This window comes from Emydura macquarii, unplaced genomic scaffold (genome assembly GCF_026122565.2).
Source record: "Emydura macquarii macquarii isolate MOO-44397 ecotype Brisbane River unplaced genomic scaffold, CSIRO-AGI_Emac_v2 contig_1155, whole genome shotgun sequence".
Classification (NCBI taxonomy): domain Eukaryota; kingdom Metazoa; phylum Chordata; order Testudines; family Chelidae; genus Emydura; species Emydura macquarii.
In genome coordinates this window covers 14,942-20,631 of record NW_027131292.1, presented here as the reverse complement: position 1 = coordinate 20,631, position 5,690 = coordinate 14,942, and the positions used below count along the sequence as shown (strand labels likewise).

At 58.8% G+C, this 5,690-nt stretch overlaps 1 long non-coding RNA gene across 1 annotated transcript; it reads left to right on the top strand.

Annotated features, from left to right (window-relative positions):
• Positions 1–1,586: 1,586 nt before the first annotated feature.
• Positions 1,587–5,309, top strand: LOC137152295 (uncharacterized). Its single transcript, XR_010919503.1, has 3 exons — positions 1,587–1,696; positions 1,801–1,827; positions 4,569–5,309. It is a non-coding gene; the product is annotated as an uncharacterized lncRNA (long non-coding RNA).
• The last annotated feature ends 381 nt before the right edge of the window (positions 5,310–5,690 follow it).

The window sequence follows — 5,690 nt, the reverse complement described above, 5'->3', positions numbered from 1 at the left end:
GCAGCTGATTTTAATGAGAGATGCATATTATTGTTAGCAGCTCTGTCATATCGCTCTGACCTCATTTGACAGCTCCTGAGCTTTGTAATCTGGCAGGGATCTCATAGAGTCATAGAAGATGAGGGTTGGAAGGAACCTCAGGAGGTCATCTACTCCAACCCACTGCTCAAAGGAGGACCAACCCCGACTAAATCATCCCAGCCAGGGCTTTGTAAATACCTCTAAGGATGAAGATTCCATCACCTCCCTAGGTAACCCATTCCAGTTCCTCATCACCCTCCTAATGAAAAAGCTTTTTCTATTATCCAACGTAGACCTCCCCGACTGCAACTTGAGACCGTTGCTCCTAGTTCTGTCATCTGCCACCACTGAGAACAGCCTAGCTTCATGCTCCCTGAACACGCCCCCTTTCAGGTAGTTAAAGGCTGCTATCAAAGCCCCCCTCATTCTTCTCTTCTGAAGACTAAACAAGCATAGTTACCTCAGCCTCATGTGTCGTGCTCCAGCCCCTAATCAGTTTTGTTGCCCCCTGCTGGACTTTTTCCAATTTGTCCACATCCTTTTTGTAGTGGGGGGGGCGGGCAAAACTGGACACAGGACTCCAAATGCGGCCTCACCAGAGCTGAATAGAGGGGAATAATCACTTCCCTCAATCTGCTGGCAATGCTCCTACTAATGCAGCCCAATATGCCATTAACCTTCTTGGCAATAAGGACACACTTTAAACTCACATCCAGCTTCTCGTCCACTGTAACCCCCAGGTCCTTTTCTGTAGAACTGCTACCTAGCCAGTCTGTCTCCTGTCTGTAGCTGTGCATGGGATTCTTCCATCCTAAGTGCAGGACTCTGCACTTGTCCTTGTTGAACTTCATCAGATTTCTTTTGGCCCAGTACTCTAATTTGTCTAGGTCACTCTGTATCCTATCCTTGCCCTCCAGCTTATCTGTCGTTTCCCCCAGCATAGTGTCATCTGCAAACTTGCTGAGGGTGCAATCCACCCCATCCTCCGGATCATTGATGAAGATTTTGAACAAAACCGGCCCCAGCACTGACCCCTGGGGCACTCCACTTGATACCGGCTGTGAATTAGACATCGAGCCATTGATCACTACCCGTTGAGCCCAATGATCTAGCCAGCTTTCTATCCATCTTATTGTCCTTTTATCGAACCCATACTTCTTTCACTTGCCGGTAAGAATATTGTGAGAGACCGTATCAAAACTTTACTAAAGTCAAGAAATATCACATCCACCGCTTTCCCCACATACACGGAGCGAGTCACCTCTTCATAGAAGGCAATCAGGTTGGTGAAGCATGACTTGCCCTTGGTGAATCCATGCTGACTGTTCCTGATCACTTTCCTTAGTATTTGGTTTATATCTCAGGCCGTTCACTCTGCTACTTCCATTCTAGCCTCCTAATTCCCATCACACACGTCACCTGTTGCACTGTACGCTCCTTTCTCCTGGCTCATCTGGCCAGGTGGCCGGACGGGGTTACTGTATTTCTCCCCTTCCTGATGCCTTTGTTGCCCAGGGGGTCCCAGGCTCTGGTTGCTGACGTAGCCTCCAGGCCAGTCTAAGGATTTTAACTTCCCTGCTTTAAGGCCTTTTTGACTCGCTTCCCCTGGTGAGATCATGTGATATTGACGCGTTTCTCTTTGTTTTCTTTTTAGAGAAACTCCAGGCTGAGCTCAGTAAGTTCCATTCCCCCCAGTATCACCCTTGTCTGACATTGTCTCCTGCTCAGCCTGTCTGTGTTCAGGGGCATTCTCACCCCTCTGTCTGTGCTTGGTTGCAGGGTGGAGAATCGCCCAGCTCTACGCAGGTACTGTACATCCCGCTGATATTTTATCCAGGATGAGACCCCTCCTCCCCCTGGGGGCTCTCTGCTCCCATCCCTGCCCAAAGCATTTTCCCATGACATTCAATAGGCTAGAAGCAGCAATGTCACTGGGGCAGATGGAAAGGGGCAGACGACACCCAGGTTTATTGCAGGGCAGGGACACGCCCCCTGTGGGAAAGGGCTGATTGGTGAGGAAATCCTGACCCTGTTGTCAGCTGTCCAGGGCGGTAGCTGGTTCTGCTGGATGGACATTCTCACCTGGCCGTAACTTGCACTGAACTGCCCAGCTCTCTCTTCCCAGGATTTGCATGCTCAGACCGGGCTTTAGTAATTTGCTGCTAGCATAACATGCCCAGACAGGAGCTGTCCTGTGTATTCATGGGTTTGCGGCAAGGAAAGCCCTGTCCCCATTGCAAGAGTAGATGGGTTTTTATAACCAGCTTGTGACACTCCCCAGACCCAGTTACAGCAAATTGTGCCCACACGGCACCTTTTCTGACTCACAGCTGTGGCTGAGCTGTGTGTGTGTGTGTGTGTGTGTTTGCCCCAGCATGCTGCCTGGCTGTGTGTGCACTGGTGCATGCTGGGAGAGTCTGGGGCAGCTCCAGGAGGAGTCAGAGAGCCCGGGGGCCATGCACACACATTGCAGCACCACTGGCCCAGGGATCCCTGCACTCCGGGGTATCTTACCGCACAGAGCTGGGGGGAGAGGGACAGGCAGGAGAGTCACACAAACACCACTGGGGGGCCTGTTAGGGTCACCACCTCTGAAGTCCAAAAAACTGGGACATCTGCCTGCTCCATATACCCTGCCTGTCCCCTCACCCCGGCACTGTCTGCCCAGCTCACCCCAGGGGAGCGCCCAGCCTCCGCAGGCTCCTGCCCTGGGGCTGCCCCAGGTACCAAGCATGCCAAGCAAGACACGGCGCCAGATCTACCCTCCCCCCTCCAGCAGTGACCCCCACAGCCAGTGCCTGCATGGTGGTGAATGGGCCCTGCTAGCCCGGAGCTCCCCATCTCACTCCCAGGCTCCCTCTGCACCAGCACCGCCACCCTGCAGCTCCCATGTCCCACAGCCCTCGATCACCCAATGGCACAAGACCCTCCCCTCGTCCCCTGGTGCCTGCCCCTTCCCTTGCACCCCTCCCCCCGCCACCTTCCACATCCCCCACCAGCCCCTGACCCTTCACTCCCCACTCCCCGTCCCCTGGTGCCAGCCCCTCCCTTCACTCCTCTGAGCCCCTGGGGCCCCTCTCTTCCCTCACCCCATCTGCCCCCTGGTGCCTGCCCCTTCTCTTGCCCCACATTGGGCCCCCTGCTGTCTGTGCCTCCCCTCACCCCCTTTACCCTCTGGGTCCCACCCCTCCCCTCATCCACCCTCTTCCTCCCTGGTGCCCCTCCCTCATTACCCTCTGTCCCCATAAGGCTGCCCTTTGCCACACCCCTCTCTCTGCCCTGCTTGTACTCCCTTGCCCATCATCCCCCCCATTCTACCCCCAGTACTTGAACCTCCCCCCTCTGCCCTCCTTGCACCCACCCCACCATTCACCCCCCTCAGCCCTCCTGGTGCCAGCGCCTCCACTCACCCCACCCCCATACCCTTGGCACCCACCCCTACTATGCTCACTTTCTCTCCATTAACGACTGCACCTTTCCTTGCTCCCCTGGTGCCCCTTGGGGTCTGCCTTTCCCCTCTCTCCCCTCTGGCCCCCTTGTGCCTGCCCCTCACCTCACCCCCCCTTGTCACCTGTGCATTCCCCTGCCCCATCCTTGGCCCACCTGGTGTGCGCCGCTCCCATTGAGATCCCTCTGCCCCGCCTGCCTGCCCCTTCCCTCACCCCCTCTAGTGTCCTGGAGTCAGCCCCACCTTTCACTGCCCCTCTGCCCTCTGGAGCCCACCCCTCTCCTTCCCCGCCCCTTGGAGCCCCCTATTCCCTCACAACTCTCTGCCCCTGGTGCCCACCACCCTCCCCCTCTGCCTCTTGATGTCTGCCCCTTCTACCGCTCCCTCTAGTCCTCTGGGGCCAGCCCCTCCTTTCACTCCCCCTCTGCCTCCCTGGGACTCCTCTTCTGCCTTAGCCCTCCTGACACCTGCCCCTCCCATCACCCCACTCTGCCCCCTGGCACCTGCCGCAGCCCTCACTCTACCATCCGGTGATCACCCCTGCCCTAGACACCCCCCGCTGCCCCTGGCTCCTGCCTCACTCTGTGCCCCTGGTGCCTGCCCCACTCCTCCTCCCCCTGCTCCTGGCACCTGCCCCTCCTCTTCACTCCCCTCTGCTCTCTAGAATCTCCCTCTCCTCATTCCCCTGCCCCTTGGAGCCCCCCATTGCCTCACCCCCCTCTGTCCCCTGGTGCCTCCCCTTCCCTTGCTTCCCTGTGCCCCTGGGACCTGCCCCTCCCTCCACCCCCCTCTGTCCTCCTGGTGCCTGCTCCTTTCCTTCCCCCCACTGCCCTTGTGCCTGCCCCTCCCCCTCTGCCTCTCCCAGCATCAGCCTGTCCCCTCGCCTGTCCCTGGGCTGCCCTCCCCTGCCCCCGCTCACACCTTCCCACCCCACCCCTCCCCCGCTCCTGCTCTGCTTCCCCTCAAGTTCGCTCCCATGGGCACATGGGCCATGACTCCCCTTAACAGGCAACAACCCCCCCCCCCAGCCATTACCAGTGACCTTTGATCCCTGTGACCAGCCCCTGCCCCGGCCCTGACTCTGTGACTCTCTCCCCAGTGGACGTGACTCTGGATCCAGACACGGCTCATCCCAAACTCGTCCTGTCTGAGGATCGGAAACGTGTGAGACACGGAGACACACGCCAGGATCTGCCCGACAATCCTGAGAGATTTGATACTAGTCCCTGTGTGCTGGGCGCTGAGGGGTTCCCGGGCGGGAGGCGTTACTGGGAGGTGCAGGTAGGAGACAAGACTCACTGGGACCTGGGGGTTTGTAGGGAATCTGTGAGCAGGAAGGGGCAGGTCACACTCACACCTAGGAATGGATACTGGGCCGTGTGGCTGAGGGATGGGGAATACAAGGCCCTCACCTTCCCCCCAACCATCCTCCCCGTGAGCGTCAGGCCCAGCCGGGTGGGGATTTTCCTGGACTATGAGGCGGGCGAGGTCTCATTTTACAATGTCACTGACAGGTCCCAGCTCTGCACTTTCACTGACACCTTCTCCGGGACACTTCGCCCTTATTTCTATCCTGGTCTCAATGCTGGGGGTGAAAACGCAGCTCCCCTGATCATCTGCCCGGTCCCAGCCCAGGCCGGAGGGAATCTCTGTCCCTGACAGCGACACCCGCGGCAGAGACTGTCCCCTCCCAGCGCTGAGCAGCCCCCAGGCCTGTGCCCAGGGGAGGGTCTAAAGGGCATCACCTGCTCCCCTCCCCCGCTACCCGCCCCTCAGTTCCCAGCACCAGACCTGTCAGATGGGGAAGGGGAGAGGGGCAGAGAAGGGGGTTAGGAGCCAGTTGCTGGATGCGTTGGGTGGGGTGATGCTGAGGGGGAGGGGAGGGGACTGCAGCAGCAGGAAGGGAAGAGCTCTGGGTAATGTAACAAGGGGGGAGGAGGAAGAGCCCCTGGCAGAAATGGCGGGGGAGAGGGGTGGGGGGGAGCCCAGTGAGTGTGACAGGGCCAGTGAATGGAGGGGAAGGTCCTGGCATTTCCTGGGGAAGTCTCTGCCCATGGCGGGGAGTGAAACAGCCCCAGGGGGCAGCGCGGGGGCAGGGGTGAGAGCGCCGGGGCCCTGCTGTATGGGCCGCTCTGCGCTGCAGCCTCAGTCTATGGGGGGAGCTGGTCCCAGTGCGATGGGGGGAGGGTGGGGAGTGGGGAGAGCTGGGGGAGGGGATTCG